Below are 23,240 nucleotides of genomic sequence, written 5' to 3'. Positions count from 1 at the left end.
TCTCGAATCTCTGATGACAGGGATGGATCTTCCCCAGTTTTACATATAGGTACCCAAGACCCAATGAGCTATCCTGAGAACCACTAATCCAGCTATCCTCAACTCCATACAAATATGGGACCAAACAAGATGGAAACACTCGCTGAGTACCCTCCCGTCCCCAATGACCCCAGTATTTAGGAACAGGGCTTTCCCATCAGGGGATAGAGGCTACGGGATTACATATATGTTCACCTATATGTTAATCAAGAAATAGTTACATATGAACAACTGAACACCCTAGCCACACAAAACGCGCAATTACTTTAGATTTTTACAAATTCGGGACTTTGCACAAAGAGCTGAAGTTAGGGAAGCAGCTACAGCACCAATGACTTACTTTGAAAAAATTTGTTTTAATGAAATCACACAAACCAAACTTATTACATTACTTTATAACCATCTTAGTACAGCTACTGAAAAAAAGGGGCACTATGTTATACAGACCAATGGGAGGCCGACCTGGGGGAGGTGTTGGAGGGAAAAGATTGGCCAGACATCTGGGATGTGTGTACTAAAACAACAATTTGTGTAACGCTCCAAGAGCAATCATACAAAACACTATTCAGATGGTACACAAACCCGGTAAAACAGAATCCGATGAAACTGAACCCCTCACATGACTGTTGGCACCTATGCGGCAGTAAGGTCACATATATACATATGTGGTGGGAATGCATAGGGGTAGCAGATTACTGGAATTACATTATGGACTCAAGCTCACAGATCCTACAGAGGAAAATAGCCTTGGACCCATGGGCATGCCTGCTGTCCAGACCCACAGAAAGCCTAACCAAACATAATCAAAAACTCCTTAACATGATTACTCTAGCGGCCCATAGAGCATTGGCGCAAAAGTAGTCCTGCCCAGAAATCTGGTCAAATCTTGGTCAAAGCAAAACTCAGGGACAATTACCTTATGGACAAGCTAACAGCACAAGTCAGAAACACACAGAATACTTGCAGTAAGGTATGGGACCCATGGGAACAATACAATACATAAAGTATTATGATAGGAGGGGAGCGGGGGGACGGAAGGGAAGAGTGTGGGGGTGGGCTGGGGACCTGATCTGGTGATGCGAGGCGGCATCCTCGCCTTAAACTCACAACATGAACTTCTGGGAAACATCCTCACAAACACCGATGAGTGGCAGCGATGCCTCTATTAGGAGGGTTTTTGGTCAAGGCTATGGTATAGGATAAAAGCTTCAGGCGAAGCACTGCTAATGATAAATAAGATCGGACACTCTTTTCTCTTTAGTTTTCCTTTACTATACTCTCTCACTTCTTACTTTTATCTGTCCGCAGAAGGTGGAAAATGGCAGAAATACAAAAAATTCTGCCAATTGTTCTATAGGCTATCCTCACAAGCCAAAAGCTCAATATGATACCACTGTAAACATACTGTAAAACAATATGCTCAATATCACATGTCATTATATACTACCTGTTTAATGTAACATCTGTTGAACATTGAATGTCGCTTTGGCCATATCTCAGCTGAAATGCCAATATATAAATAAAGAATAAAAAAAATAAAAAAAGAAGGAAAGGCCAGGATAAAATGGGGTTGCCTCAACCCAAGAATATGTCCACAACACAGCTCTGTTACTTCATGTTCATTATGTTAATTTCCTATTTTCTTGTTCTCTTATTTTACTTATGAAATGTAAAACTCTGACAAATTGCGACCAAGCCAATCACCAGTCTATGACCTAATACATACCCTAACACCATGAATTTCCTATCTGTATTTCAAAGATGACATATGTATTGTGACTTTGCTTTTGCACAAGCCTTATACTGTTGACAAGCCACACTTTCTGTCATCGCATAAATAAAGAATAAAAAAAGGATTCTAATTCAAACTTCTTGTGAACATTGTATCACCACAGTTTGTACAGGTTTAGCTTCATAGTTTCCAAGAAAAAACAATAGTATTTTGGCTGGTGACTTCAATGAACAACATATATCCCTCGATTTATTGGTGGCAAGCAGTAAAAATGTTCAGCTTCGGTTAACAGTTATGTGAAAATGCCAATTACTAGTGTTGGTATCTATCTAATCAGTTGCACTGGCGATAAAAACTCTCTAATCAACTTAAATGCATAATTGGATACATTTACACCAGAAATTCTATCCTAGGTAGACATTGGGATGGCATATCTCTGCACCTGTTGCTAATTTTTACAGGGCAGCCATTACTTAGTATTGTACATGCCAATTACTTTTAGCAAGTAGCGGTTATTTAATATCTACCAATTTCTACCAGTAACACAGAGTTACTGGCAGCTGCTACAAAGAAAATAGGCATTAACAGCTCTAATTATTCTCTAGTAGAAGAACTTAGTGACTAGTTCCAACACTGTTTTTACTTTTACAAGTTGCCTTAAGCCTTCAGATTGACTTATTAATAACATATGTGAAATATCACCGTTGTCGGAGCAAAGGTGCATGTTCAATTTCTCTTTGAACATTGGGATGGTCAGGCAAACCTCATATCACCACTACTTTGATGGATTTATACCTGGAAATTGATTACACTTGAACTGTATATTTATGTTACTTTTTAATATCAAAGTAGGAAAACTCATAGTTCTTGTAAAAAGCTACAAGATACAAAAATACAAGCGTAAATATATTTCTTGCTTGTGATGTTTTTTATATTTTGGTTGTTCACTGCATTGGTATGATCATTTGTGAGGGTAAACAACAATGAAAAATCACTGATACTGCTGTTTAAATGCAGTGAGTTCACAAACCTAAAGTTGGTTTTGGCATACATGCATGAAAAGGTGTATGCATATTGTCTTATTGATACCTATGAACACAGCAAAAATGCAACATTGATTATTTTTTGTCTGCAAAGTCTTGGTATTTTCTATCAACCATCACTTGTGAGGCTAATGGGAAAAGTGTCTTCTTGCACACTTTGTTGTCTTGTTGGTTGTACAACAGACCCTGTTATGTGTACTTGTATGTGCTGTTGACATGTTGTAGCGGTACTTACCCTCTCCAGGGGCCGGCCGGGGTCCTCCCTTCTCGCCGCGCGCGGTCCTGCTCCTGCACGAGCCGCGCGCGGCTCAGCCAACGATGGGATCAGTCAGGCGGGCAGTGACCGCGAGAAGCGGTCACATGTCCCGCCCGACACTAAGAGCGCGCCGCGCGTCTCGGGCGCGCTCTTAAAGGGACAGTGGGAGACTAAATTAGAATCAGTCTCCCATTGGCCCCTGTCAGGCCACATTCCCCATTCACTCACGTTTTGGGGGCGTGGATATGACAGGAGCCAATCAAAGTGAACCTTAGGGTTTTTATACTCACCTGTTTCCCCTTGCTCCTTGCCCTATCGTGGTTTCTGTCCTGTTCCCTTTAGTGCTTGTATCGTTCAGTTGGTTTTTTGGTGCTTGACCTTGGCTTTGTTCCTGACTCCGCTCTCTCCTTATCCTTGCTTGCTTATCCGCTGTTTTGTCCTCTGTGTACCAGTCCTCGGCTTGTTCTACATTACGCTGTCTCTCAGTTCCCTTGACCTCGGCTTGTTCTGACTCTGTCTTTCTCTCGTCCTAGTCCGGCCATTCTAAGGTCCGGTAGACGAACTCTGTTTCTTGTCTCTTGACTGTGAACTATTCCTGCGTGTTGGGGTATATTACCGTGACACATGTCAGGAAAGTGAAAAACAATAGCAGTGCTGAGAGAAATAAGGAATAAAAATATGAACTGAGTAAATCTCCCCAAGCAAGTACCCCTGCAGGTCTAAAAATATTCCTAAGTACCCCTGCCTCGAGAGAGTAATTTCTGTTAATTTAAATTCCAAGTGAAACGTGTAGACACTGATATGTATGTTAATCACATATTGGAGAACAAGCCTGATTAAAGCTAGCAAAGAATATTTTAAAAATACATTTGACATACTGTGAATATTGTCTTTTTAAGGAGGAGTTTATAAACTATAACTCTAAAGTATAAAAGGCACAAAATGAAAATATAATACACACAATTGTTACAAAGAGGGCACTGACACACACACACACACGTAGGACACTGACACACACAGATGACACTAACACACACACACATTTACACGCAGGGGACACTGACAAACACAATTACACACAGTGGACACTGACACACACACATATTTACACAAAGAGGGCACTGACAAACACATTTACACACAGCGAAAACTGACACACTCCCATTTACACATAGAGGAAACTGACATGCACACTTAAACACAGAAGACACATTCACTGATAGACACACTTTAACTGATTTGACACACTTTGACAGATACACTTAAAGACATGCACACATTAAGTGACAGACACCCCCCCAGATTACGTATACCATGGGTTGGGAAACTACGACCTAGTGGACAGGTTACCAGACACATTTACAGACACACACACACAATTATTGACAGACACACTCCTGTGGTACTCGTACCATGGGTTGAGAATGTAGGACCTAGTGGACAGGTTACCTAGGTGGTTCATTGGTAAAAAAAGAAGAGAGCCACAATAGAAATTACTGTCTTAAAGCATGTTGTCAGGTGTTTTATATTTTCTAAACTTTGCCATTTATATTGTCCTTCATATTATCCCATTATTTACACCAGAAATAAACACCAGAATAATAACTGATAGAGGACCATACCATTTCATCAGAAGTCTGACTACAAATACAGATGATTTTCTTTTTATTCTCAACCAACCATAGACCCCTCCTCTCAAAATTGACTATACTTTCATTGCATATAGTGGACTATTAAACTGTAGACCTCAACAAAAATGGGCAAATTCAGCTCATCAGATTTTTGCTAACAAAAAAAAAAAAAAAGATTTGGGAAAACAAACTAGATGTACCAAAAGGTCATGGAAATAAGTTGCAAAATGTATACATATGATGACTTTTTTGCATATATTGTTGATTAACTTAATAGGTTAAATTTACCACCATTTGGTTCATAGATCAACTGAGATAAAGTAACCAACAGTGGGAAAAAAAGAGTAGCAGTAAAGAAAATCTATATTAGTATATTTGTAAAATGTATACATATATACAGTCCTGAGAAAAAGAAAGTACACCCTATTTTAATTTTATGGTTTTACATACAAGGACATAACAGTCATGTTCCTTAGCAAGTCTTAAAATTAGGTAAATACAACCTCAGATTAACAACAACACATAACATATTACAATGTGTCATGATTTATTTTTCAACAAAAAAAAAATATTTATTTAACAAAAATACAGCCAAAACGGAGAAGCTAGTTGTACAAAACTAAGTACACATTATGATTTAATAGCTTGTAGAACCACCTTTGGCAGCAATAACTTGAAGTAATCATTTTAAGTATGACTTATCAGCCTCTTGTATCATTGTGCAGGAATGTTGGCCTATTCTTATTTACAATGTTGCTTTAGTTCATTGAGGTTTATGGCATTTGGCATCTGGCATTTGTTTATTCACAGCTTTCTTAAGGTCCTGCATTTTAATCAGTGTGAGGTCTGGACTTTGAATGAGCCATTGCAACACCTTGATTTTTTTTTCTTTTTCAGCCATTCTATTGTAGATTTGCTTATTTATTTGTGTAGTTGGGACTATTCTCCTGTTCCATGACCCCAAGCTATAGCTATCAGACAGAGACTCATATTGACTCTAGAATACTTTGGCATATAGAGGAATTGATGGCCACTGAATGATTGAAAGGTTCCCAGGTCCAGTGGCTGCAAAGCAAGACCAAATCATAATCCCTCTACCACTGTGCTTGACAGTTAACATGATGTGTCATGTGCTGAAATGCTGTTTTCTTTTATTTTTCACCAAAAATCTCCACTTTGGTTTTATCTGTCCAAAGGACACCGTTCCAGAAGGTTTGAGGTTTGTTCAGATTGAACTTTGCAAAACTAAGCTGTGCTGACATGTTTTTTTTTCTCCTGGCAACGCATCCAAACAAACTAAACTTGTTCAGTCTTTTTCTAATTGTACTGTCATGAACTTTAACATTTAATGGGCTAACTAAGGTCTGCATGAGATGTAACGCTTGGGTTTTATGCAATTTCTCTAAGTATTGCACGGTTTGACCTTGTGGCGAATTTGCTGATACGTTCACTCCTGGGAAAAATGGCAACTGTCTTGAATGTTTTCAACTTTTGAATAATCTTTCTCACTGTATAATTGTGGACTTAAAATTGTTTGGAAATGGCCTTATAACTCTTCTCAGTTTGATGGGCAGCAACAATTGCTTCTCTAAGATCATTGCGATTGTCTTTCCTATTTGATATTGTGTTAATACACACCTGAATAATCCAGACCAGCAAACTGATAAAACTTTGACTTTTATGGTGATGGTCACACTTGTTGATGAATTAATCAAGGGCGTTTGATTAGTAGCACCTATCTGCTACTTAGCCTCTTAAACTTTATGAAAACAGTAAAAGTGTACACATGGAGTTGTTGTTCATCTAAGGTTGCATTTACCTAATTGTAAGACCTGCTAAGGAACAGATGATTGTTAATGTGTCTTGTTATGTAAAACCATAGGGTTTAAAAACAGTGCACTTTCTTGTTTCCTAAGTGGCGAGATGAGCTGCCATTCACCTCATCTGACTCCCAAATATGTAGATGAAACCTGAACATGAACATGCATATATGGGGGGCTGCTGGGGCCAATTTATACAATGCACATGATCCAGCACACTCACGCATCCACTAAACAGCAACTATAAAGATCACAGATTTTATTTATTTTATTTTTTTTTTTTAAACATCTAATCTAGGCAAAAATATATATATAAAGCAAGAGAAGAAATCCAACACACAGACTGAAAAAAACTGTCCCTTATTTGAATTATGAGTTAAAGAGCTGTGGTTGGTTTTATTGAGTAGGATGGCAAGGCATTGGGCACTCCTAGTCACCTAGAGGTTGTTGAATTTCCACCTCCATGTTATTAACACCCACATACAAAGCTCATAGGTGGGAAGGATTCACTCTGTTTATATACCACTTCACCTGGAGTGGAGACACCAGCATATCCACTCCCTTTTTGTTTTAATACCCTCCACCTGAATTCCATGGGTGTAAAGATAACCCATGTTGTTTCAGTACCCCATATCTCAAGCCAATGAGTAGGGGGGTGAGTGGACAATAGCATGACCATCCCCCACTAATGATTTAATGCCCCCAAAATCTTTCTTTGGACAAATCAAGTTTTAAAGTCTACTGAAGTAATCTACGGCACGGTTCAGGATGCACTATTAAAATATTTTTTGAGTATTACTTGACAAAATACATTGCAAAAACATAATGAGAAGTAAGTGGTCTAAGTGATTTACACTAGTTTTAACATGATATTTTCATTTAATTAAATTTGAAAAAAGTATCTGTAAATATCTGTTTTATGCATAATTATACAAGTTGGTTTATTCCTGTTACCATGCAATCTTTGCCTAATGTGATGCTTTATTTTCCTGAATGTAACAGCATAGCTACATGTACCAGTTGACAGACTTGGAACACACTGGTAATAAATGATCAAAATCTGTGCTGCATTGAGAATAAATATGTTTAATTGCATATCCTACAGACATCAAATTCACTGTTACATAACACAATAGGGAAACAAACTAAATTTAATGAGTTAGGCATGACCACTTGCGTTCTCTTCCAGCTACTCAGCAAATTATTGAAAAATTACTTTAATAACAATCTCAACACTTCCAGGGAGTAAGTATTAAATATTTCTCAGCTGGTTCTTTTTATGATAACTTTGTTCTTGCAAGTTAATCTTCATTTCAACATGAAATAACAACTTGATGAATAAATAAAATTAATTTTACTGGGAAGAATTCTGGTCGGTTTTGTTTTATACAAGATTATATATATAACATTTCATTTTATAAAATTGGGGTCATGCATCAATAGTTACATATATATATATATATATATATATATATATATATATATATATATATATATATATATATTTACTTTACCATTTTGCAGTGCACATTTTAAAGAAGCAAATTGCAAAGCTTCATGCTGTACCAATACATATTGCCAAGGAATTAGATTTAGGGCATCTACCCTCCACCCGTACAGCATGCGCATTTCTTAGAATACATGAATGAATTCAGTCAGGAAGGTGGGCAAGGGAGAGAGTTTATCAGCACAACACATTGATTACTTGTAAGGTATTTTGTCCTGATGCAAATTCCATTAGGATCCTTTCAAATACACATTAAAGGACCACTCTAGGCACCCAGACGACTTCAGCTTAATGAAGTGGTCTGGGTGCCAGGTACCTCTAGGATTAACCCTTTTTTTTATAAACATAGCAGTTTCAGAGAAACTGCTATGTTTATAATGAGGGTTAATCCAGCCTCCAAATCCTCTAGTGGCTGTCTCATTGACAGCCGCTAGAGGCGCTTGCGTGCTTCTCACTGTGAAAATCACAGTGAGAGCACGCAAGCGTCCATAGGAAAGCATTGTAAATGCTTTCCTATGCGACCGGCTGAATGCGAGCGCGGCTCCTGCCGCGCATGCGCATTCAGCCGATGATGTCGCGATCAAGATGGAGAGGAGGAGGAAAGCTCCCTGCCCGGCGCTGGAAAAAGAGGTAAGTTTAACCCCTTCCTCTCTCCAGAGCCCGGCGGGAGGGGGTCCCTGAGGGTGGGGGCACCCTCAGGGTACTCTAGTGCCAGGAAAACGAGTATGTTTTCCTGGCACTAGAGTGGTCCTTTAAGTTTTACTTTTTTTTAATTATCTATTTTCATCATAAGTACTGTGTACAATAAGAAATGGTACCTTACCTTTACCGTTTTGGTAATACTTCAGACCCATATTAATTTGATTTTTATAAATTATATGGTGTCCCACACAATACTCAACAAGAAATATTGTATGAAAAAGGATATCATATTATTTGTAAATGTAAATATGGAATGAAATGAAATATTTCTGTAATAAAAACTAAAATGTAATTATGTAAATGTACATCATTCTATGTTTACTCTATATCTGAAGTGTAATCTGTATGCACAATTGTTGTTCTATCCTAAATTCTGTGCTATATATGCATCCTATGTTTTGAACAAATGCTATTTATTTTGTATTAAAATTATTTTCTTAAAGGGACACTCCAGGCACCCAGACCACTTCTGCTCATTGGAGTGGTCTGGGTGCCAACTCCCACTACTCCTAACCCTGCAAGTGTAATTATTGCAGTTTTTCATAAACTGCAATAATTACCTTTCAGGGTTAACTCCACCTCTAGTGGCTGTCTACTAGACAGCCACTAAAGGTCACTTCCTGGTCCATAGCCCACCGGCCGACGCAATGGACAGGAGGAGCATCGCAGAGGAGGAGACAGCGGTGAGGGACATCGCCGCTGCCTCAGGTAAGTGACTGAAGGGGTTTTCACTCCTTCAGAAACCGGGGATTAGGGGGTGGGAGGGAGAGGGACCATCCAGTGCCAGGAAAACGGATCGTTTTCCTGGCACTGGAGTTTCCCTTTAAGGAAGTGACAAGGTAGATACTAAAAAGCATAACGGAAACAATATTAAAGTAATTAAAGTACTACATATTAAACAAATTTGTAAGCACTGACCCCAAAACAAAACATATCCCACTCGAGTTCTTACCTTTAGTAAGCCACCACCACAATCTTCAAATTTGGGGCTCTGCGCGTGCAATCTAATGTGCCACCATATAGGTATGGTGTGTTAAGTAGTACTATTCTTATCAGTTTAATCCCTGTTACGTCCCCCTCATCAGGCCTTTTTTAGTCGAATGTATCGCCCACTGTCAGTCCCTTTGGGATCCATCCCTCATTCATCCTAATAAAGGTGAGGTAATCTAGACTTTTTTGACCTAGGCGACTTCTCTTCTCAGTGACAATACCTCCTGCTGCACTGAAGGTCCTTTCTGACAGGACACTTGAAGCGGGGCAGGCCAGAAGTTCTATCGCAAATTGGGATAGCTCAGGCCACAGGTCAAGCCTGCACACGCAGTAGTCAAGGGGTTCATCGGTCCTCAGAGTGTCGATATCTGCAGTTAAGGCGAGGTAGTCTGCTACCTGTCGGTCGAGTCGTTCTCTGAGGGTGGACCCCAAAGGGCTGTGGCGATGCGTAGGACTTAAAAAGCTCCGCATGTCCTCCATCAACAACACGTCTGTAAAGCGTCCTGTCCTTGCCGGCGTGGTCGTGGGATGAGGAGGATTACTTTCACCTCTTCCCCGTTAGATTCCCATTGTGCTGTGACATCACCCGTATACGCTGTGTAAAGCATACTTTTTAATTTATTTTGGAACTGGTGCATCCTTTCCGACTTGCGGTAATTCGGTAACATTTCAGGCACTTTCTGCTTATACCGGGGGTCTAGTAGCGTGGACACCCAGTACAGGTCGTTCTCCTTCAGCCATTTTATACGAGGGTCCCTCAACAGGCACGACAGCATGAAAGACCCCATTTGCACAAGGTTGGATGCCGAGCTACTCATGTCCCGTTCCTCGTCCTCAGTGATCTCACTGAAGGTATGTTCTTCCCCCCAGCCACGTACAACACCACGGGTACGAGATAGGTGACAACGAGCACCCTGGGATGCCTGTTGTGGTTGGTCTTCCTCCTCCTCCTCAAAGCCACATTCCTCCTCTGACTCCTCTTCCTCACAATCCTCTTCCAGCGTTGCCGCAGGTCCAGCAAGTGATGCTGATAAGGCTGTTTCTGGTGGTGATGGTGACCACAACTCTTCCTCTTCATGCTCATCTATGGCCTGATCCAGCACTCTTCGCAGGGCACGCTCCAGGAAGAGAACAAATGGTATGATGTCGCTGATGGTGCCTTCGGTGCGACTGACTAGGTTTGTCACCTCCTCAAAAGGACGCATGAGCCTACAGGCATTGCGCATGAGCGTCCAGTAATGTGGCAAAAAAATTCCCAGCTGCGCAGAGGCTGTCCTAGCCCCCCATCATACAAATAGTCGTTAACGGCTTTTTCTTGTTGGAGCAGGCGGTCGAACATTAGGAGTGTTGAATTCCAACGTGTTGGACTGTCGTAAATCAAGTGCCTCACTGGCATGTTGTTTCGCCGCTGGATATCTGAAAAGTGCGCCATGGCCGTGTAGGAACGCCTGAAATGGCCACACACCTTCCTGGCCTGCTTCAGGACGTCCTGTAAGCCTGGGTACTTATGCACAAAGCGTTGTACGATCAGATTACACATATGTGCCATGCACGGCACATGTGTCAACTTGCCCAAATTCAATGCCGCCAACAAATTTCTTCTGTTGTCACAAACCACTTTGCCGATCTCCAGTTGGTGCGGAGTCAGCCACTGATCCACCTGTGCATTCTGGGCGGACAGGAGTGCTGGTCCCGTGTGACTCTCTGCTTTTAGGCAAGTCAACCCCAAGACGGCGTGACACTGCCGTATCCGGGATGTGGGTGCCGTTGATGTGGAGCAAGACGCAGCAGCAGAAGAGGACTCACCCGAGGAGGTTATGGAAGAGGATGGAGTAGGAGGAGTAGAGGAGGTGGCAGCAGGCCTGCCTGCAAGTCGTGGCGGTGTCACCAACTCCTCTGCAGAGCCACGCATTCCATGCTTGGCAGCCGTCAGCAGGTTTACCCAATGCGCAGTGTAGGCAATATACCTGCCCTGACCATGCTTTGCAGACCAGGTATCAGTGGTCAGATGGAACCTTGCCTCAACACTGTGTGTCAGACATGCCATTACTTCCTTTTGCACAATCGAGTACAGGTTGGGGATTGCCATTTGTGCAAAGAAATTTCGGCCTGGTACCTTCCACTGCGGTGCCCCAATAGCTACAAATTTTTGGAATGCCTCAGACTCCACCAGATTGTATGGTAAAAGCTGGCGAGCTAAGAGTTCAGACAAGCCAGCTGTCAGATGCCGGGCAAAGGGGGTGACTTTGTGACATTGGCTTCTTACGCTCAAACATGTCCTTGACAGACACCTGACTGTGGGCAGATGAGCAGGAACTGCTCAAGGCGGGAGACGGAGTGGCGGATGGTTGAGAGGGGGCAAGGAGGACAGCAGTGGTTGACATGGCTGAAGATGCTGGACCAGGAGGAGGATGGCAGCTTTGAGTTTGTGTGCTGCTTGTACTCATGTGTTGATCCCATAGGTGTTTGTGATGTGGATCATGTGCCTTCACAAAGCAGTTGTACCTAGGTGGGTGTTGGACTTCCCACGACTCAGTTTCTTTTTGCGCAGGATGCAAATGGCATTGCTGTTGTAAGAGGCAGACACACAAAAAAATGCCACACTGCTGAGCTCTGCAATGACTCCATTCTTGTGGTGGCAACAGCATGCGTTGATTGGCGTGCTGTCTGGCTGACCACGGGTGCCGATGCATGCTGTCTGACTGTGCCACTAGCTCCTTTCTACGACCTCCCCCTGCTTCCAACTCGTCTCCTCCACCTCTCTGTCTCCCCATCTGAACTTTCCCCCTGTTCTTCTTCTCTTCTAGCGGGCACCCACGTGACATCCACGGACGCATCATCATCATCAACCGCTTCACTTGTATCTGACAACTCAGCAAAGGAAGCAGCAGCGGGTACAACATCATCATCATCACACCGTACGTCCATGTGTGTAATGCTGCCTGACTGAGACATATCCCTGTTATCTACATCCTCTGGAAATAATGGTTGCGCATCACTCATTTCTTCCAACTGATGTGTAAATAACTCCTCTGACAGATCAAGTGAAGCGGCTGTGGAGCTAGTGTTGGTGGTGGCGACAGGCGGGCGAGTGGTAACTTGAGAGGGGTCCGAAGCTAAGCTGGAGGAGGATGGTGCGTCAAGGTTCCGAGCGGAAGCTGTAGAAGATTGGGTGTCCTGTGTTAGCCAGTCAACTATGTCCTCAGAACTTTTCGAGTTCAGGGTACGTGGCCTCTGAACACTGGGCATTATTCTAGGGCCAAAGGGAATCACAGCACCACGACCACGACGGCCACTGCAGGGTGGCCTGCCTCTGCCTGTCATTTTTTTTCGATTAGTGGTACTATGCATGCAAGCTACTGTGACAACAGATAGAGTGGCACTGTGCACTTATCAGAAGTTTTCAGAGTAGACGCTGTAGGCCTAACACACACGCTTGCAGACAACTAACTGCTATTCAGTCTATTACAGTCAAAAAAGTTTTTTGTTTTTTTTTTAAATGTACACTACTGTTACACCAGATATGAGTTGCACTGGTGTGACACTGTGCCCTGGCAGGCCCTGAAACGCACATGTGTGAAGGAAACTGACTGCTATTATTTCACAGTCAAATTTCTATTTTTTTTTTTTTTTTATGTACACTACTGTTACACCAGATATGAGTTGCACTGGTGTGACACTGTGCCCTGGCAGGCCCTGAAACGCACACGTGTGAAGGAAACTGACTGTTATTATTTCACAGTCAAAAAGTTTTTTTTTTTTTTTTTAAATGTACACTACTGTTACACCAGATATGAGTTGCACTGGTGTGACACTGTGCCCTGGCAGGCCCTGAAATGCACACGTGTGAAGAAAACTGACTGCTATTATTTCCCAGTCAAATTTCTAGGTTTTTTTTTTATGTACACTTCTGTTACACCAGATATGAGTTGCACTGGTTTGACACTGTGCCCTGGCAGGCCGTGAAATGCACTCGTGTGAAGGAAACTGACTGCTATTATATTACAGTAAAAAATGTTTTGTTTTTTTAAATGCAAGCTATTGTGACACCAGATATGAATGGTGGCACTAGGCAAGTGGGCACAGTATACGCTGTGAGCCTGACACACATGCTGGCAGGCAGGCAACTGCAATTAGATTACACAGAAAAAAAATAAAAAAAATCAGACTGGAGTTCTAGCCCTAAAAAGGGTGTTTTGGGGTGCTGTCCTTACAGCAGAGATCAGATGAGTCCTTCAGCAGCAGCTACACTTGCCCTCCTCTCACTAAGAATGCAGCTTCCGAATGAATCTAAAATAGATGCTGTCCAGGAGGTGGGAGGGTCTGGGAGGGAGGGTCTGCTGCTGATTGGCTGGAATGTGTCTGCTGACTGTGAGGTACAGAGTCAAAGTTTACTCAATGATGACGAATAGGGCTGTGGCGAACGCGAACAGGCTATGTTCGCTGGGAACTATTCGCCAGCGAACTATTCGGGACATCTCTAATAATTATATTATGATTTTAATGTATTTTTGTAAGATAATTGTATTACACTAAAATGGTGCTGCATTAATTTACACAGCAATAGATATACTTTTGATTATATATTGATTGGGTTATATGGTCACATGTTGTATTGTAACTAGTAGTGGTATATGGAAGAAAGAGAAGTTCCAGATGTAGGACACGAGGTCTCACTCTGTTACTCAAATAGGTTATATAGGTAATGTGTACATCATCCACAGTCAATATCACAAAGAAAAAATTAGTGAAGTCAAACCCCAAATAAAAGGGGAGGCCTGACTTCCCGAAATATTTACCACCAATCTAAAATCATTCTTATAGGTAAAAAGGAAAATAAGTTTAGATAAACTTTATTAGAAAACCAAATCTATGATGTAAGTTACAAAGTGTATTAAGTAAAGTGCAGTTTGAAAAGAGTGAGGAAAGATGACTTGTTACTGACGGAGGGAGCAACAGATCTAAAAAAACAACAAAAAAAAATTTATCCTGATTAATTTTAAAGGTAGATATTTAGATTACTGTATACAAAAAAAACCTAAAATGTTTATGCCAAATCTATGTTGCTAACTTGCAACATTATATCAAATGTCCTGGCAAGGTTGAAAAGAGGTACATGTAGGGAGTTTAGATGGAAGAGTTAGAAATATACTTATGAGATAATGGAAAATAGAAGTCAAAAATCCCTTGCCAAAAAAATAAGCTTCATATATGTAAAAAAAAAAAAAAGAGGTCCAATCAAAGAGGAAACACCAGCAATGTAGGTCAATATATATGGACTAACCACAATAGTCATAGATCATTTAGATTTGTATTATAATTCCTAGGGGTACCCTAATGATTGAACACTGGCCCCCAACTTGTCAGAATCTATATCAAAGAGAAAATCACTATACCTGTGGTAGATGGACACCATCAACTAAAGAGCCATAATTAAGGTGCAGTATATAGCATATCTCCAATAAGAGCATATGTCACCACTGTGAAAAAGGAAGGAACATTATGGGCGCTTGTAGCAAAAAAGCGAAAGCTTTTTAAGCCATGAATAAATTATACCAGTGTTAACTTACAAAGAAAAAAGTGAAAAGGGATTCAATTTCCCTAAGTAGGAAATCAATCAAACCTCACTTTCCCCTCCATAGAGAGGTTTTATCACAAGGGAGATCCCATATTCAAAACTAGTAATTAAATTGTTCTATTAATGGGAAAATGGATCCTGAGTTTACCTTGCTATACACTGATACAAGTCCTCACTACCAGCATATATTTTATACAGTCACTCCTGAGGCTGTCAAAGCCTTAGGACTTCTCTGACAGTTGATTGATAGCTGATTCTGTGATCAGCTGTCAATTGACTACTACTGGACTACCTCAAGATGAGACAGTCCAACAGTAGTACCTGATTGACCCACTGGTTGAATAATCACCCTAGGAGCCAATCACAGGATTAGCCTGCCTTAACTGTCAATTAAAGTATGCCATTACTGTGATTGACCCAAAGGAAGATCAATCAAACTTGGGGTTATCTATTAAATTGCTTAAACAGCATTAGTGTTAAGGATACAATTAGAGTTAGGGTTAAGGTTAAGAGAGGGTTAGAAATAGCGTCAAAGTGTGACACGGGACAGTATGATGACACAGATAGTGTCAATGCCAATTAGCATATCTGAAAAGCAAGTAAAGAGGATTTTTTTTTTTTTTAAATGAGGGCTTGTCTCTAATTGAAATTTATACTCTGATGGATCTGCCTCTACAAATATATGTTTTTGTGTAGCAATTTTGGATTCTGCAACTATCAGAATGTCAACATTCCTAATTTTGGTAAGTGTTAGTTTTAAAGCCACAATATACTGCTTGCCATATTGTCATACAGCTTTCAAAAAATTATTGAAATCCTAGAAATCCTGAAGAATTTTAAAAATTGGAACTAATAAGTAAATTTATTTTGAGTTTTTTTTCTTTTGTTGCACTCGTTGTGTAGAAGTTACTAGGAACTTACTTTGAAAATTGTATATATTATGTATGGGTAAAGGAATTGTGTTGAATTACAGTGGAACAAACGCATGGCAAAAAAGGCAAGAAAATGGTCTGTCATGAAGAGGTTAAAGAATTAAACAAAAACCTGCAACCAGCCTTTTTTTTTTTTTTGTCCTGCGCCTCCATCATTGAGAATACAGGTTTAAAAAAACCTACTTTGTGTTCCAAAATTCTTCTAGTAGATTGAGGGCCAATGACTAACCCTACCTCTATAAAGCGGCTAAGATACCAGGCTGGGGCCATCATGAACAGAGTTTTGTTTCAACAAACCTTTGTTGTTGAATACAGGAATAAGCAATGCAAATGGGAAAATTAATCTTTAATACAAATTGCTAGAATATTGCCCTGGCAGTGAGAAAGTTGAAAAGTCTTTTGCCGAAGGATTTCAAAATACCATAAAGGAAAAAAAATTGAACAAGGAGAATATTTCTTATGGAATGGAAATAACAGTAAAAGCAAGTGAAAAGTTGCAAAAAAGATGTCACATAACTTATAACATTATGAGTTTAGGCTTCCCTACAAGTGTCAGGAAATAGTAAACAAAGCAACCAGCAGAGATACATAAAAACATGTCTCGGAAAATTCTTAGCTGAAGGATGACTAACATTTCCTATGAAAGTATCTACTTGTTACTAAGGAAAGATGTTCCTGATAGATGAAAACTGGATAGAAAATTCATGAACTGCAGGTGACAGAAACCGATCTCCCCCAAGAAATACAGATGGCATTTGTGTCTGTAAAATTCTCTAGAGGATTCTCAATCAGCACTACTGAGCCAGTCCCTAGATTGGAAAAATGACAGCCTGAAAAAACAGAATTGCCTAGCATTGGTTATACATTGTCAGGTCATTTATTGTGTTTACAGGAAAAGTGAAGCAGCACTAGCAGATTTTGGCATGAGCAGAAGCAAACACAGTTTGTTTCAGATCTTAATTATATCAGTATATTATATAATCAAATACTGCCTGATGCTTCCCTTGTTCCTTGAAATATTCACATTTAAAATGCAATATATCTTTTAGTTATGTATTCTTACAAATGTTACACATTATTCTAACAGCAAGTTACGCAGCAAACAAAGAAGGTTTTAATTTTCTTTATATAGTGTTGATATATAAAGGGAGAGAGAGAGAAGATATTTATGAGTGAACCGTTTATTATGAAAAAATAATGCCATAGAAGAGTGTTAACGTAATAATAATAAACCACAACACCACAAAGCTTGAATGGTTTATAAATCTCTACATAACCCCCAACATTATTATTTTCCCATAATACATGCCTCATCATTAAGTGTCTTTTAGATTACATGCGGGAGCAGATCCAGAGCCTAAATTCAGGAGAAATTCTTGCACAAACAAGATACATAGAAATACAAAACATAAACACAGATATTACATCTATACCCACACATACACAGATTCATACATATGACCAAACACACATTTCTACACCCACATACAGACAACCATGCATAGATGCAGAGATGGATTTCAGGTTAGTGTGTAGGTACTTTAGGGGTTAATGGTAGTGTTTGGTTAATGTATGGGGTAATGTTTATTGTGAGTGTAAAGTATTGGGTTAATGTGTATTGTAGGGTCTTTAGATTTATTGATAGTAGAGTGCATTATAGTAATGTAGGGGTTCATGCATAGTGAAGTGTAATGTATTCAGGTAATGTAATAGTTAACCTGTAGAAGAACATACTTTTCCCCGTGCTACCTGGGATCAGTGGGGATTACACTGAACAAATGTATAAATGCAACACTTTTGTTTTTGCCCCCATTTTTTATGAGCTGAACTCAAAGATCTAAGACTTTTTTCTATGTACACAAAAGGCCTATTTCTCTTAAATATTGTTCACAAATCTGTCTAAATCTGTGTTAGTGAGCACTTCTCCTTTGCCGAGATAATCCATCCACCTCACAGGTGTGGCATATCAAGATGCTGATTAGACAGCATGATTATTGCAAAGGTGTGCCTTAGGCTGGCCACAATAAAAGGCCACTCTAAAACGTGCAGTGGCCTTTTATTGTGGACCGGGGGGGTGAGGGAAATTCCGAAAACCAGTCAGTATAATGGGTGCATGGATTGGCAGGGGTGATCCTTTGATTGCCAGCCTTTGCCCATGGCCATCGTGACCCACCTGGCATTTGCCCAGTTTACCCGATGGCCAGTCTGGGCCTGCTCTAGAGTGTATGTTCCACTAATCACTAGGAGACCAGCACCTCTATTTCCAGTCTGCTCAAGATTCAGATCCCCAAATGGCACAGAGATGATTCATCATTATTGCCCATTCATTATGGGGTTCATTGAGCAGATGACAGCACCAGAAAGTTAGGCATTCATGTCGTTTTAAGAAAAAAAATAATTAAAGGGATGTTATAATCACCATGTTTAATGTAGGAATTCTGTTATCTATAGCCTGTCCTTGCAGCCTCAGAGAAAATGTAGTGTTTACATTGCTGGCTAGTTACACTTCTAGGTGAAGTCACTCACACAGCCACTAGAGGTGCTTCATGTGTCAGTGCTGAGCAGTGTGCAGCACAGTATGCAGCACTGGCGTTCAGCGTCTCTACGCTGTGCATGGAGACGCTGAAAGTTCACAACAGGAAGTATTGAGTGAGTGATTCATTGTATCTCTATGTAGAGATGCTGATTAGCCGCTTGACCCCTTGATTTCCCCTCTCCCTCAATGGCTGACTCACAAATATGTATCTGTTGTGTAGGGGGCGGTAATGGGCTGCCATTTACATTCATACAGTGTGCAATGAATGACAAGCTGCAGGTTAAAAACAAAAGTTGGAGCCAGAGGGAAGGTAAGTGGGGCTTTATGGGCTATATTTTATTTAGCATTTCTTCATAATTCAAAATCAAAATTAGCATGAATATACAAATAGTTTTGTATGGCTAGTGAACAGCCAGTCAGCATTAAACCCTTAAGGACCAAACTTCTGGAATAAAAGGGAATCATGACATGTCACACATGTCATGTGTCCTAAGGGGTTAAGCAGATTAACAGAGTTGGGAGATGTCTTAATCATCTTTTATATGGTTAATTAAGTTTATCTTTATTTCTCATAGTCACATATAAGTAAAAAGTGAGTGCACAAGCTATCTTCAGCTGACCTAAAACAACCGTATTTCAATGGATTTATTTTAACATTGGTTGAAAGTCAGAGTTCACAGGATCCACACACGTTTCTATTTTGTATTCAAGTGTCTATGCTAAAGCCTCTGCTGATAGAAGATGATAGTAAACCTCTATCTTTAAGCTTCCCTTGGGCAATACAGAGACATGCTTTATTGCAAGCAATTAACCTGCTTTATATCTTCATGCAAGTTTTAGACCCTTTTATTAAGAGGTTCAATACACTTATTACATTTTATAGATCAAATTAACTAAAGGTTAGATAAAATACAACCACAGGTCACATATTTCATTCAGAATCTCTTCTCAGAAAGAAATGCGGTTGTCAGGAAAAGCAAAAGACTGTACTCATTGCTACCCAAAGCTGAATCCATTTCATGAAGATGTACTTCAAGTAACATTACAAGGTGCACACCTGTGATCTACTGTATGCATATGCTGACATTTACCAATTCTTTAATACTTTAACATTGAACAATACTGTGTATTGTAACAGAATTAAACATATAATGTTTTCTTTACTTGTGGGATAAATACTACATGCATGTTATCGCATTACTATTACATAATAAAATGACCTATGCTGTCTATGCATTCCAATAAATTGCTGATGTAAATGAAACTATTATCTAACCCCTTAAGGACTGAGCCAATTGTACAGGTTTTGATCAAAACAAAATGTAAAAATAAAACCGAAATTTAACTATATGTCTGTTCAACCATAATTCACCTCTTTCAAATTAAGTGCACTCACACGTATTATATATAATTTTGTTCAGAAGACACAAGGCTTTCATTCCACATCAAATATTTATACATGCAACATAATTTTACATGAATAAAAACTAAAAAAGTGTGGAAATTAAGAAATGCTAATTCTTTAGTTCTGCATGTAATTTTAACTTTGAATCTCTTAATATTGTTGGCTTATACTGCAATAAATTACACATATTGTGTTCAGCGATGTCTCACAAGTACAACAGTCCCCCCATCTACTTTCTGCTTGGGTTGTCTGGACTTTCTGCCTGGGTTGTCTGGCAGGTCCCTCAAATTGTAATTAATAAAATAATTTAATTATGTAAAAAAATTACATAAATATGCACATGGAATTTAAATATATATATATATATATATATATATATATATGGAATACGTGGCATGTAGTTGTGGGTGGGGCTTGGTTTCCCTACTTAAAGATCACCAGACCTCTCCCCATTACCTTTAATGGTCTGACAACTTGCATACCTGGACTTAAGGCCACAGCAAATTACCATTTACTTACCTTACCGCGTGGAAACTCTTACCTGCTTCTACAGAGTCTGCCCGTTCCTGTTCCTAGACTTTTCAGCCACCCCAGGCCTCCAGGATACTCGTACCTGTTCCTCTGATCTCCACCGCAAACTGTCCGGGAACTTCTAAAAACAGTGAGTTATGTTGACCGTCGCGGACCAGTTGCAGGCGCACAGCGTCATCACAGGCTGACTCTATACTTATAACACAAATAAGGTGAAGGGGATACCACACAGGTGTTTTGAGCTAATCACTACTTAAGGCTACTGCTTGACTCTATACTTATACTTACCTCTAATTCGTACGCATGTTTTCATGAGGTAGTTTGTTCAAATTCATATGAACGTATGCGGTTCTGTAATCAATCGGCTAATTCCAAATGCATGTTGGTTCATATAAATTATTGGCTTTCGGGAGCAAAGCGTCTCGATACATATGCACAAACAGAGCAAGCATAATGTTAAAATTAGGTTAAACGTGGGAATGTTTGGTTCATATGCAAGTTTTGCTCCTCATTGGGGCCGTTTGTATAATACAACCGAACGTCCTATTATATACATATAATTTTTTCCCCGAGTGTAGGCAAAAACACACGAATGATTAATCTAATGTGTAGGCTAAGTGTGTTATGCTGGCCTCTAGTGGCAAAATCAGAGCACTGCAAGTTATCTGTATAAATTGGTTAAAATGCTTTATTCTGTTTAGTTTGATTCAAGCAAGCACATTGCTTGTCAGTTATGACATACTACATTCTCAGATATGTTATGACATGTTGGTATTTGTTGTAGGTTGTCGGGTTTTGAACCTTTCATCTAGCTGTGCCTCTGCGGGTCTTCAAGTCTCCACTCGCTTTAGGTGGGTCTATTGGTTCAGATAGTTGGCAGCCCTCTCATATAATTTTATTAGAGGATTCTGATTTATCTTGTATTATATTACAGATTCAAGGTGCTCAGCATTTGAGAAATCATAATCTAATTTCTTAGTTCTCTACTGTTCACATTAGTTAGTGGTTTTAGTTATTTGGGGTCCACGATCTGACCCTCGCAACCAATGTAACCTAATATGTTTAATTTCTATGTTATTAGATAGAAACATAGAAACATAGAATGTGACGGCAGATAAGAACCATTCGGCCCATCTAGTCTGCCCAGTTTTCTAAATACTTTCATTAGTCCCTGGCCTTATCTTATAGTTAGGATAATCAGCATAGAGCCACTGTTTTTCAGTTTGATTACTACAGGCTTATTTTCAACTTCTTAGAGAAAAAGCTACTGCGACCGTGTCATCTTGTACACAGTGAACTCACGTCCCTGGGTGGGCTTGAACCACCAACCTTTCGGTTAATAGCCGAACGCGCTAACCGATTGCGCCACAGAGACAGCTCTTCTAGGCCCAGCTAGTTCAACAATCACTTACGTTTTTGAGCTGGTTCAAATTTAGCAAAAATACAAGATAGTGAGTAGGCGCTTCCAAATATATAGCAGAGATAAATGTAAAACAGGGTATGATACAGCGGTGTTTCCCAGACACTAAATCAGAATACAAATAAGTAAAAGGTGTGTATCAGAGACCACATAGGGAGAAAAGATCCCCAAAACAGGTGTAATAGTAAACAATAATAATAACCATAAGATACGACCTGAGCACAAGCGAGTGGCAGAGTCTTATCTATAAAATAAGAATAAAAAACATAACATAGTGTATACTGTATACTGAAAATATGGGAATAATATGAGGATGGACTACCACTCACATTTACCAGAGCCGTACCAGGCTCTGTATATCAGGCTCAAAGGTGCCAATTCAGGCTAACGAAACTCCAAAGCAGAAATATGATGAATTCCGTATTAAAAAAGAATTTATTTGATGAATAAAAATATAAAATATCAAACTCCTGGTTACAAGGGGGTGGAACCCAAACAACAAATGGTGTAAAATAAAGGTATCCACTTACCCCAAACAAAGTAAACCGTAGGAGTGAATATAGAGAACAAATAAAATACAATCAAATGATAAAATAACAGCAGCAAATTTTATCATTTGATTGTATTGTATTTGTTCTCTATATTCACTCCTACGGTTTACTTTGTTTGGGGTAAGTGGATACCTTTATTTTACACCATTTGTTGTTTGGGTTCCACCCCCTTGTAACCGGGAGTTTGATATTTTATATTTTTATTCATCAAATAAATTCTTTTTTAATACGGAATTCATCATATTTCTGCTTTGGAGTTTCGTTAGCCTGAATTGGCACCTTTGAGCCTGATATACAGAGCCTGGTACGGCTCTGGTAAATGTGAGTGGTAGTCCATCCTCATATTATTCCCATATTTTCAGTATACAGTATACACTATGTTATGTTTTTTATTCTTATTTTATAGATAAGACTCTGCCACTCGCTTGTGCTCAGGTCGTATCTTATGGTTATTATTATTGTTTACTATTACACCTGTTTTGGGGATCTTTTCTCCCTATGTGGTCTCTGATACACACCTTTTACTTATTTGGTTCAAATTTAGGCCAAGTAATAGACTGGTATGTA

General features: G+C 39.7%; 1 protein-coding gene and 1 non-coding gene across 2 annotated transcripts in view; one reads left to right on the top strand and one right to left on the bottom strand.

Moving 5' to 3' along the window:
* The window catches only part of KHDRBS2 (KH RNA binding domain containing, signal transduction associated 2), a 595,075-nt gene that overhangs the window by 461,150 nt on the left and 110,685 nt on the right, over nucleotides 1-23,240 (top strand). The window lies entirely within an intron of this gene.
* TRNAN-AUU (transfer RNA asparagine (anticodon AUU)) lies at nucleotides 22,004-22,077 on the bottom strand. Its single transcript has one exon. It is a non-coding gene; the product is annotated as a tRNA-Asn (tRNA).

Source organism: Pelobates fuscus, chromosome 2, assembly GCF_036172605.1.
Source record: "Pelobates fuscus isolate aPelFus1 chromosome 2, aPelFus1.pri, whole genome shotgun sequence".
Lineage (NCBI taxonomy): Eukaryota > Metazoa > Chordata > Amphibia > Anura > Pelobatidae > Pelobates > Pelobates fuscus.
This window is presented reverse-complemented; position numbering and strand designations above follow the sequence as displayed.